We start from the raw sequence: 12,220 nt of genomic DNA on the forward strand, positions 1-12,220 counted from the left end.
GCACTGTAGGCATCAATTCAAAACTAATCAGAGTAATATCATTAATTTGAGTAGCTCATATTTACTACAGATATCAGGAGGCTATGATATCAGATACTATACATATATCAGATGGAGAAAAGCTCTAATGTGAACAGTCATATGTACTTCTTGCTGGCATGATTTGGAATTATACACATAGCAATACTACAGATAATGAAGTCAGAGTTAATCAAATTGTAGTACCAATGAGCTTGAGAGCACATCTTTAATAACAAGCTCACCACTATCCCTACGGGCCAACTCTGCAGAAACAAGTCTTCAGCTCATCAAAATAATAAAATATCTTTTCCCCCCTCGATCTTTCCAAACACAAAGGCTATACATCAATAAGAATCATAGAATATCAGGGTTGGAAAGGACCACAGGAGATCATCTAGTCCAACCCCCTGCTCAAAGCAGGATCAATCCCCAATTTTTGCCCCAGAACCCTCAATGGCCCCCTCAAGGATTGAACTCACAACCCTAGATTTAGCAGGCTAATGCTCAAACCACTCAGCTATCCCTCCCCACATACAGAAGCCTCAAACCTAAACTTCAGCGTAACTATATCTCTCAAAGCCATAGCTTGTTTCTCCAGGCCTGTGTGGGCTTTGGTATATCTGGAGTATGTTAATCTTTTTATTTTGAAGAGAAATATAAGATATAATAATGTTGCATTCTGCCCCATCCTCCACCCAAAAATTCCCTCATTATGGTTACAAAATAATTAAGATATCAGAAGGCAAGTATGTAAACACATTCATAGAATTTTAAATTGTTGAGATACATTTGTACAGTGCCTAGAACAATGGGGTCCTGATCCATGGTTGAGGGCACCAGTCACTACTACAATGCAAATTAATACTTTACAGAGATCTTCTGTTCTAAAAAAGGTTTCTGTGTATTCTTAGGAATACACAAAAACACTTTACAAATCTTGTTAAAATTTCCTAGGACTTAAACTTTTCTACTCTACAATATTTTTGGCTGGATTCTCTGCCATGCTGCTCAGTGTCTGTGTGCAGCTCCCTGGTTCTCAGGCATGCTCTGTGCTGGAGCCAACTCTTGGTTGTTGTATTGAACTCCACTTGGAAAGTGGCTGTCCAACAATTGAAAGTAGCTGGAGTACAACAGTGCCACAGGCTATGCCTCTTTCTGCTCCTGGTATACTCCTTCCTCTCTTACCCCCCAAGCAAATGTTGCATGATTTTGAAAAACAAGCCAGGAGTTATAGGCGTAAGAAGCTGCTAAATAGCCCTACATTGCTTGGCCAACTCTCCAATTCAGAAGTTGTCACTGTGGTTAGATGTTCAGCGGTGTGTGTGTGTTCTCCTGTGTGCTATCCCAGCTCTGTGCAGATAACTGGCACAGCTCAAGCGAACTGCCCAATGACCACAAGCTCCGTTAAGGTACAAAGGCACCCAGCCAGGTTTATTGTCAAAGAAGCACAGTCCTAGCTCCCTGGATCAATGTCTACAGTTATACTAGCACAGGTATGCCCATGACAATGGATGCGGCTCAGTGAATGGTGGGAATTGCCCCCTCGGCTGGCCAAAGACACTCCCTCTGAGATACATCTTTATACACCAATACAAACAAGTTATGTATTTCCCCTGATCTATCAGGTTGCCACCCATTGCTTTGTACCTGTAGGTTCGATCAAAACATCTCTATCCCTCATGCTGTCATCCTGACCTTATCCTTAAGCTGAGTAAGCATGTTCCTGTTATCTTTGGGGAATGTGCTGGTATCAGGGTGTACCACCTTTCTGTTTGTGTGTATATTCTTGTGCCTGGCACTACTTAGGAAGGTGTTTCTGAAGTATCAACCCCGTTCTTGCCAGATTCTGTGAGCAGGGCCTGCCTCTTGCTCACAACTTAACTTGCCTACTTTAGCCCAGGCCTCTGATACAAGGGCTTATGTCTCAGGCTCTCGTCCTACTACAGTCACTGTTGTGGTACAGTCCACTCACAAACACATTACAAGAGAAAGGATGGTGTTTGGGAGAGGGAGCAGACAGGGTTTGGTGTTTGGGTCAGGGAGAGAAGAAGAGTTTGGGAGAGCATGAGGATGTCAAGCTGTACTTTGGGGTATGCCAAACAGTAAGTCTGAACATGTTTCCTGTGGCCACTTGAGGGAGAGAAGGCAGGAGACGTAAATCCATTTAGTACACTTCTGGAACCAAGTAACAAGATGCATCAGTGTTTTTTACCTGGCATTTTTGGCATTAGTGGGTTTGGGTATGCAACTTCATTTAGCATGTGTTCATGTTTAATTAGCATGTGACTAATGCTAATTAGGGGGTAGCATGATCCTGCACATGGAGTCTGAATGGATATTTTTATTAAATGATCAACATATGGACACAAACTCATCAGTAGCAGTAGCAAATGCACTAATAGTATAGTAGTAGGTACACGTTTTGCTATGCTAAACTAAACTAAATGGTTTGTTTCAGCAATTAGTTCTGTCCTGCCTGTAGGTTTGGACATAAATTCTGAGTAGCAATACATTCATAAAATGCCTGAGAACCGTAAAAGAAGGTACAAGGTCCCTGACTCTACATCCTTAACTACCCCTGGGTCCGGTGGACACTGCCTGTGATTTCATTTGGGATAAGTAAGAAGGTCATTGAAAAATACTTACTACTAGCTTTGTCTTCTAACTGCTATGAATTTGACACTGGAGCGGGCTTTCAGGCCAAAGTTATGATTGCATGGGGGCTGCAGCCTTGGACTATCTATGGTTCACTGACAGTTTTCTTTCCGGTCATATTTTCTTCTAGGATTGGAGAGTCGTATATTCCAGGCTAGGGTCTGATTGCAACAGATCCCTCCAGAGGGCTCCTTACACCTCTTATCCTCCCTTGAGTCCCCAATCCCTCTCAACTTGTTTAAATAAACTGAAAATTCCCAAGTTAGTAAAGTTCTATTAACTTATGTCCAAACATTGTGTCTCATGTACTCATGTTCCCAGACCAGTAAAGGGATCCTTTGGCTTCTCCTGTGACTGTAGGCAGAGGCGGATTAAGGTCTCGTGGGGTCCTGGGCCACAGAAGGTCCAGCCCCTGTTCCACCCCTTCCATCTGAAGCCCCAACCACGGCTCTACCATGTTCTGCTCCTTCTCCTGTGACCCCACCCCTGTTCCACCCAAGGTCTCCGTTTCACCCACATTCCTGCCCCATTCCCCCCCACACTGCAGCCCCTCGTGTGCTTTCTGCCCCCTCCCCCAACACCACCCTGGCCCCAAGACTGGAGAAGCTCTGTCCACTCGCCAGAGCCCTGGAGTCACAGCGGAGTGAGAGTTCCTCCAGCCCTGAGGCCATGGCAGGGAGTGAGAGCTCCTCCTGTTTCAGGGCTGCAGCTGGGATCCGGACACTGGGGCTCTGTCCTGCACCTGCCCTTCCCCCACCCGCTCAGTCCTTTTGCCAGGGACCAGGGTCAGGGCGCTGGAGCTTCCCCTGCCCACTCTGTGGCTTCTGACAGGTTTCCGGACTTCCGCTGCCCTGCAGCGGATTTCTGCTGGAGTGCCCATTTTTACAGGGCACCCTAATTGCCCAATATGGTTTAGGTTGGGCATTAGGAAAAACCTCCTGTCAGGGTGGTTAAAGCACTGGAATAAATTGCATAAGTAGATTGTTTAATCTCCATCACTGGAGATTTTTTAAGAGCAGGTTAGATAAATACCTGTCAGGGATGGTCTAGTTAATAGTTAGTCCTGCCATGACTGCAGGGGACTGGACTAGATGACCTCTTGAGGTCCCTTCCAGTCCTACGATTCTATGATTATATGAATGGTGTTTATTTTATTTCAGTCTAAAAATGTTTAAAACCTTTTCATCCATACTGTTAACATCAATTTCCCTGTTAGTTATTATTTTCTGGGAGTTATATATAAAAAAAAATTGATAATCATGTACAATGAGCAATACAAAACCCATTCAGTACTAATAGGCTAAAATTTCAGGGTTAATGAATCATAATCCTGTCACATTTCATATTCTAAAGAACCCCAATATACTCAGTGGATAAATATATTGTACCCAGAAGACATAGATCATTACCTGAAGTGCATCCATTAATTTTATTACCTTGTGTACCGTGCATAACAAATTGTATTAGAATATTTTTAATTATATAGCACCTTATATGCAACTACTTTGGGACTGTCATTTAACATGAAGTCTACCTTGTCAAGTTTATTTATCATTAGCCGTGGATCCAAGATAGAATAATGCAATATTACCTCTGTTTTTTTGTTTGTTTTTTCTAGAGCTCACAACTCATAAGGATATTTGGAATGGCAACTTCAATGAGACATACTAACAAACTTCCTCCTTATCACGGTAGCACTTTAAGTGTTGCTTCATTTCAAATTGATTTTGCAATCATTTTAACCCATCAGAAGTTCATTGAGTATTCATTTTGATACAGTAGGTGTTTTATCCTAAGTCACCATAACAATCAAGAGTCCACTCACAAATCCCCACACCCTGCTTCACTCTTTCAGTTTGCCAGCAGACTTTTAAAGTTGAGAACATTTTAAAAGAAGGGAATGCATGATCTTCTCTTTTTTGGGGGGTGAGGGAATAGCTCATCTTAAGTGATCACTCTCCTTACAGTGTGCATGATAAACACCCATTTTTTCATGTTCTGTGTGTTCATAAATCTCCTCACTGTATTTTCCACTGAATGCATCCGATGAAGTGAGCTGTAGCTCACAAAAGCTTATGCTCAAATAAATTGGTTAGTCTCTAAGGTGCCACAAGTACTCCTTTTCTTTTTGCGGATACAGACTAACATGGCTGCTACTCTGAAACCTGTCATTATGCAAGGCACTGCATTTAGCCGTATGGAGTGGAAATCTATCAACTTCATGAAAAAACTCGTACAGATACAGACAGACATCATCTTCCTTTCCAAATGCAAACAGATGGACATCGTACCAAAAGGACTGAAAGTAAAAAATCCATGACAATCTACATACCACACAGACTATGCTGACAGCTTGTGCCACACGCTCTCAAAGAAACAGCGGAACCACCTGATCAACATCCTCTACAGCAAACAAGGAAAGATTAAGAATTAGCTCTCAAAACTGGATACTCTCATAAAAAAACAACCTTCCACAAAAACTTCCTCGTGGCTGGACTTTACTAAAACTAGACAAGCCACACTTTGCTTCTTTACAAAAGAAAAAGGACACTAAACTATCTAAACTACTTCATGCCACAAGAGGCCACAGCAGTGGTTCCCTTGACCCACCCACCAATATTGTTAATCTATCCAACTATACTCTTAGCCCAGCAGAAGCATCTGTCCTATCTTGGGGCCTCTCCTTCTGCCCCTCCAGCCCCACGAACGTGATACAGTTCTGTGGTGACCTAGAATCCTATTTTCAACGTCTCTGACTCAAGGAATATTTCCAACACACCTCTGAACAACATACTAATCCACAGAGACTTTCCTACCAACACTACAAAAAGAAGGATTCTAGGTGGACTCCTCCTGAAGGTCGAAACAACAGACTGGACTTCTACATAGAATGCTTCCACCAACGTGCATGGGCTGAAATTGTGGAAAAGCAGCATCACTTGCCCCATAACCTCAGCAGTGCAGAACACAATGCAATCCACAGCCTCAGAAACAACTCTGACATCATAATCAAAAAGACTGACCAAAGAGATGCTGTTGTCATCATGAATAGGTCGGAATATGAACAAGAGGCTGCTCGGCAGCTCTCCAACACCACTTTTTACAAGCCATTACCCTCTGATCCCACTGAGGGTTACCAAAAGAAACTACACCATTTGCTCAAGAAACTCCCTGAAAAAGCACAAGAACAAATCTGCACAGACATGCCCCTGGAACCCCGACCTGGGCTATTCTATCTGCTACCCAAGATCCATAAACCTGGAAATCCTGGGCGCCCCATCATCTCAGGCAGTGGCACCCTGACAGCAGGATTGTCTGGCTATGTAGACTCCCTCCTCAGGCCCTACGCTACCAGCACTCCCAGCTACCTTCGAGACACCCCTGACTTCCTGAGGAAACTACAATCCGTCGGTGATCTTCCTGAAAACACCATCCTGGCCATTATGGATGTAGAAGCCCTCTACACCAACATTCCACACAAAGATGGACTACAAGCTGTCAGGAACACTATCCCCGATAATGTCACAGCAAACCTGGTGGCTGAACTTTGTGACTTTGTCCTCACCCATAACTATTTCACATTTGGGGACAATGTATACCTTCAAATCAGCGGTACTGCTATGGGTACCCGCATGGCCCCACAGTATGCCAAAATTTTTATGGCTGACTTAGAACAACACTTCCTCAGCTCTCGTCCCCTAATGCCCCTACTCTACTTGTGCTGCATTGATGACATCTTCATCATTTGGACCCATGGAAAAGAAGCCCTTGAGGAATTCCACGATGATTCCAACAATTTCCATCCCACCACCAACCTCAGCCTGGACCAGTCCACACAGGAGATCCACTTCCTGGACACTACAGTGGTAATAAGTGATGGTCACATAAACACCACCCTATACCGGAAACCTACTGACCACTATTCCTACCTACATGCCTCCAGCTTTCACCCAGACCACACCACACGATCCATTGTCTACAGCCAAGCTCTACGATACAACTGCATTTGCTCCAACCCCTCAGACAGAGACAGACACTTACAAGATCTCTATCAAGCATTCTTACCACTACAATACACACCTGCTGCTGAAGTGAAGAAATAGATTGACAGAGCCAGAAGAGTACCCAGAAGTCACCTGCTACAGGACAGGCCCAACAAAGAAAATAACAGAACGCCACTAGCCATCACCTTCAGCCCCCAACTAAAACCTCTCCAACTAAAACCTATCCTGAAGGACGACTCATCGCTCTCACAAATCTTGGGAGACAGGCCAGTCCTTGCCTACAGACAGCCCCCCAACCTGAAGCAAATACTCATCAGCAACCACACACCACACAACAGAACCACTAACCCAGGAACCCATCCTTGCAACAAAGCCCGTTGCCAACTGTGTCCACATATCTATTCAGGGGACACCATCATAGGGCCTAATCACATCATCCACACTATCAGAGGCTCGTTCACCTGCACATCTACCAATGTGATATATGCCATCATGTGCCAGCAATGCCCCTCTGCCATGTATATTGGTCAAACTGCACAGTCTCTACATAAAAGAATAAATGGACACAAATCAGATGTCAAGAATTAACACATTCATAAACCAGTCGGAGAACACTTCAATCTCTCTAGTCCCTCGATTTCTGACCTAAAAGTGGCTATTCTTCAACAAAAGACTTCAAAAACAGACTGCAAGAAAAGACTGCTGAATTGGAATTCATTTGCAAATTGGATACAATTAACTTAGGCTTGAATAGAGACTGGGAGTGGTTGAGTCATTACACAAAGTAAAACTATTTCCCCTTGTTTATTTCCCTCCCACCCCCCCGCACTGTTCCTTCTTGTTAACTGCTGGAAATGGCCCACCTTGATTATCACTACAAAAGGTTTTCTCCCCCGCCCCCGCCCCACTCTCCTGCTGGTAATAGCTCATCTTAAGTGATCACTCTCCTTACAGTGTGCATGATAAACACCCATTTTTTTCATGTTCTGTGTGTATATAAATCTCCTCACTGTATTTTCCACTGAATGCATCCGATGAAGTGAGCTGTAGCTCACGAAAGCTTATGCTCAAATAAATTGGTTAGTCTCTAAGGTGTCACAAGTACTCCTTTTCTTATTCCCATCACCGTCATAGGCATTTTCCTGCCTGAAGCGTCAGGTGGGAGTGAAGCACCTTGACGTCTGTAGACACTAGTGATGACAACAGAATGTTTTTTCTCTGAACATTATTCTCTATCTCCTGACTGGCTGTGTGCCACAACCTATTCCTATCCCTTTATTGCTATACTCAGACTGCCTATACTCCATCCTTCCCTCCAGTGTTCCTCTTCCCATTCCTTCCTTTCCACCACTCTTTTGTTCCTATTTCTCCACCTGACCTCTGTTCCATAATAACAAAGAAGTAAAGTAAAGAAAAACAAACTAAGACATGTATTCATTATTACCCTGATCATTTCTCTCTTATGATGTCTTCCACCCTTTGATTTTTGTCTGGTTTATGTTTTAAATTCTTCACCTTCCTATCTGCCCATGAATTTCACCAGTGGTCTAAATCTTAAATAAGTATAAATTAACTTGTTGGATGTCTAGTACATGATCTTATAAGAATAGAAGATAAATTGTTGTAATCACATCATACTACTGAACAATTTCTGCAAGGAACATATTGTGTATTGGGTACCATAATAATACTAGGTGTACCACAAATGAGTTGGAGCTTCCATCTTGTTAAGCTTCTAAAAGTTAAATAAATTAAGCATCTCTTCTTCCAAATCAACCACATATTTCTCCCTCCTTCCAGGCCCCAGTCTAACTGTCTCTGCCAAATCCAAAAAACATTCTCTAAACACAACTTCCTGCCACTGTGATGATATAGCTAATGGGAAAGGAGGAAGTATTTAATCATGGCACTCTGTCTACAGAGCTCTGGTCATTTGCTCTGTTGAAACCTTGGGCTCTCTGGAGCTTCACCAGAATCTCCTCCAGACTGCACTGTGCTAATAAACTTTGCAACTGACACAACGTTGGGAGGTATAGCCAATATGGAGGACGACTGGAATATCATACAAGAAGATGTGGATGACCTTGTAAACTGGAGTAATAGAAATGGGATGATATTTAATAGTGCAAAGTGCAACATCATGAATTTAGGGACTAACAACAACAATTTTTGCTGTAAGTGGGGATTTATCAGAGGAGCAGCAATACCTGGGTGTATTGGTTGATCACAGGATGACTATGAGCCATCAATGTGATTCAGCCATGAAAAAAGGCTAACATGGTCCTAGGACGCATCAGGCGATGTATTTCCAGTAGAGAAAGGGAAGTAGGAGTACCATGATGCAAGGCACTGGTGAGATCTCATCTGGAATAGTATGTGCAGTTCTGGTCTCCCATGTTTCAGAAAGATGAATTCAAACTGGAACAGGTGCAGAGAAGGGCTACTAGGATGATCCGAGGAATGGAAAACCTACCTTATGAGAGGAGACTGAAAGAGCATGGCTTGTTTAGCCTAACCAAAAGAAGGCTGAGGGGAGATATGATTGCTCTCTAGAAATACATCCAAGGGATAAACACCAGAGAGGAAGAGGAGTTATTTAAATTAAGCACCATTGTGGACACAAGAACAAATGGCTATAAACTAGCCATCAACAAGTTTAAGCTTGAAATTAGGCAAAGGTTTCTAACCATCAGAGGAGTGAAGTTCTGGAACAACCTTCCAAGGGAAGCAATGGGGAAAAAAAAAACTAACTGGCTTCAGGACTGAGCTTGAAAAGTTTATAGAGGGGATTGTATGATGGGACTGTGTACAGTGACATGTGGCCCATCAATGATTGCCATTTGCAAAAATCCCCAACTGCTGGAGATGGGACACTAGCTGGGCAGGGCTCTGAATTACTACAGAAAATTCTTTCCCAGGTTTCTGCCTGGCAGGTCTTATCCACATGCTCAGAGTCTAGATGATCACAATGGTTCCTTCTGACCTAAAAATCTATGAGTCCCACCTTTGATTCTGAATGAACTCCAGATTAACAAAATTTGAAGTAAACAATCTATAAGAAATTTTCAGATAGTTTAGGTGCTGGTCCCAAAATGGATTTCAACAACAGGCACAGAGAGAGAGGGGGAATTTATCTGAATTATTCTGAATCTTAAAAAGTTTACATGTTTAACACAATTTGAGATTTATGCTTAGAGTTGAGGTAAACTTCTGTTTTTTGTTCAATCCCAGTCTGGAGGTAATCCTATTTAATACCAAATGTATTAACTCATAATGAATTGGAAGATTTAGACAGATAGAAAATCCACAGTACTTACAATTCCAAAAGTTTGCATATGACAGTTAACTTTCCCCCTACTCAAGATATAATACTAAACACTTTGCCACATATTCCTGTTCACAGCAAGTGAAAAAGTTTAGTTAAAATAATCTGTCTAATTCTCCTCTGCTGAGAATACTTATCTCATTTTACACTTTAACCTTTTGGTAATTATTGCACTTCTTATTTACTCTGTACTCTACTCATTTTGGAATTGCCTTTGCAGCTGTAGTGTATGTGGAAGTTCCATAAATATCAGGCTGAACAGCTGTGAAGGCGGCTCCCTTTTCCAAAAGGGTACTTGCCCCTCTAAAATTGCCAGTAAGGGAAAGTTCCTTCTTACACAGACAACTAAGATGTTGTTCTAGCCAGGGTGGAGTCATGTACTCCTGGGAACAAGACTGTCATGATGCAAAGCATGAGGTCAGAAGAACTGAAAGGGCCACGCTCAGTTACACTGATCCACAGCTAGCATGCTCAGTGCCAAAGTCCTAGTGGGAAGACACGTTCCTTCCGATAGACTGATATTTGGGAAACCTCATCCTGTCTTTAAGGGGCCGCCTTTAACAATTATGCACAATCCTTGCTGCTACTTTAAGCAACAGTGGCAAGTGTCCTCCCTCCAAACAGCATATCATCATAAATAAATATTACTTATTAATGAAAGAACCAAGCCAGAAGTGAGTTTGGACCTCTTCCTCTCACTATGACCTCATAACCAGAGTTACTACATCATAATATCAGCCGCATGCATGCACCATTTTGGGAGGCAAGGGGGGAACAGAGAATCACAAGTTACAAGAGGGAATTTCAGATGGAAGTGATCGTCTGTTTGATACTAAGTGTAGTTGACACCTAGGCTTTGGAACAAAGAGGTGGTTGTGTCATAATACCAGTTCCTGGGGCTACTGGTTCTCCAACTGAAACCAAAAGTAGACAGCAAAAAAATGCAAATGGAATTGTCACCAGGGCAGTCAAGTGCAGTGCTGTTCCTCCCAGCCATGAGGCAAAGTAGAAGAAGGAGATTTTTTATATTTTCTTATCTGCACTACATGGACCTGACTCTTGACTCAATTGGCTCAATGTGCACATATCAAATAGTGCCTTACAAGGCTTGCACAATCCAGGGAAAGTATTCTTCCAGGCCAAATAGATTATTTTTAATACCAATTAAAAGAAAAATCTGCTATAGATATTTTGTACATGACCAACCATGGAAAAGGTCAGGATAAGGACTCTGTCCCAAGCAGGATGGAAGTTTCTTGAGATTCTGCCTCACAGACTTTCCTCTGCATTGCTCCTTGTGTTTAGGAATGAGACCATTAAAATCTGTCTATCCTTGAAATCTATGACAACTTGGCAGGCCAGGGCCATTGCTTGAGGTACTGTGCCTATACACTGATGCTGGGGTGACTCCACAACTACCTAGGCTCATTGACATTTGGTTAGCATGGCAATTTAGTATTTTATTCACTTGTGAAGTTAAGTTCTCTGCTGTTTATCATAACAATTAAAGAAAGCCTGCAACTTCAAATAGCAACCCATTCGATTTTACACTCCACTCTCTGGTAGTAGTTCCTTAGTAGTTAGTTCCTTAACTAATTTTGAACTTGTTGAAGGTCAGCTCTATTGCAACTGCACTGTGCAGGCCCAAAATTTTGGAAGAGCTATGGATCCACAAGATAGTGGCAGATGTGGATACTCAGCACTTCTAATGCTGCCAGTTTTGACTGTAAGCATTTGTCTAACAGCTTCCTCCACGATACTGCATCCTTGCTTGTACTGTTGAGAACCACAGTTAAGAAAGCCTGTTTATTGTCATTATTGTTTTCCAATATTTAATTTACCGTGTTCAACCACTACATAATAAAGTAACTAATGAACACTAAACTGAGATACTTAAGCAAACACTAAGTTGCAAGCTGTTTATATTTTGTTTGTATGAAAGTGGTAGTAAAGGAGGAACGTAACATTCAACCCACTTAGGTCCAGAGTCTGCCCTCCTTATTTTCATTACTATAATCATATTTGACAAATAATTCCATTTCATCAGTGGGACTATCCACAACTTAAGGTGGGTCAGCATAGCAGAATCTGCCCCTAGTTACTAGTAGAATTGTTTGTAGATTTTATTGTAGTGCTGGGAATTATTTGCTGTAACGAAGATGACAATTTCTGGTTCTAGTTTGTCAAGTTGCACTCAAAACACATACCACTGCAA

General features: G+C 42.3%; 1 protein-coding gene across 3 annotated transcripts in view; it reads right to left on the reverse strand.

The window, feature by feature from the left end:
- DMD (dystrophin) overlaps window positions 1-12,220 on the reverse strand; it is a gene marked incomplete at both ends in the record, with an annotated part of 1,846,964 nt that overhangs the window by 1,196,299 nt on the left and 638,445 nt on the right. The window lies entirely within an intron of this gene.

This window comes from Lepidochelys olivacea, assembly GCF_965140295.1.
Source record: "Lepidochelys olivacea isolate rLepOli2 genome assembly, chromosome: 1".
Lineage (NCBI taxonomy): Eukaryota > Metazoa > Chordata > Testudines > Cheloniidae > Lepidochelys > Lepidochelys olivacea.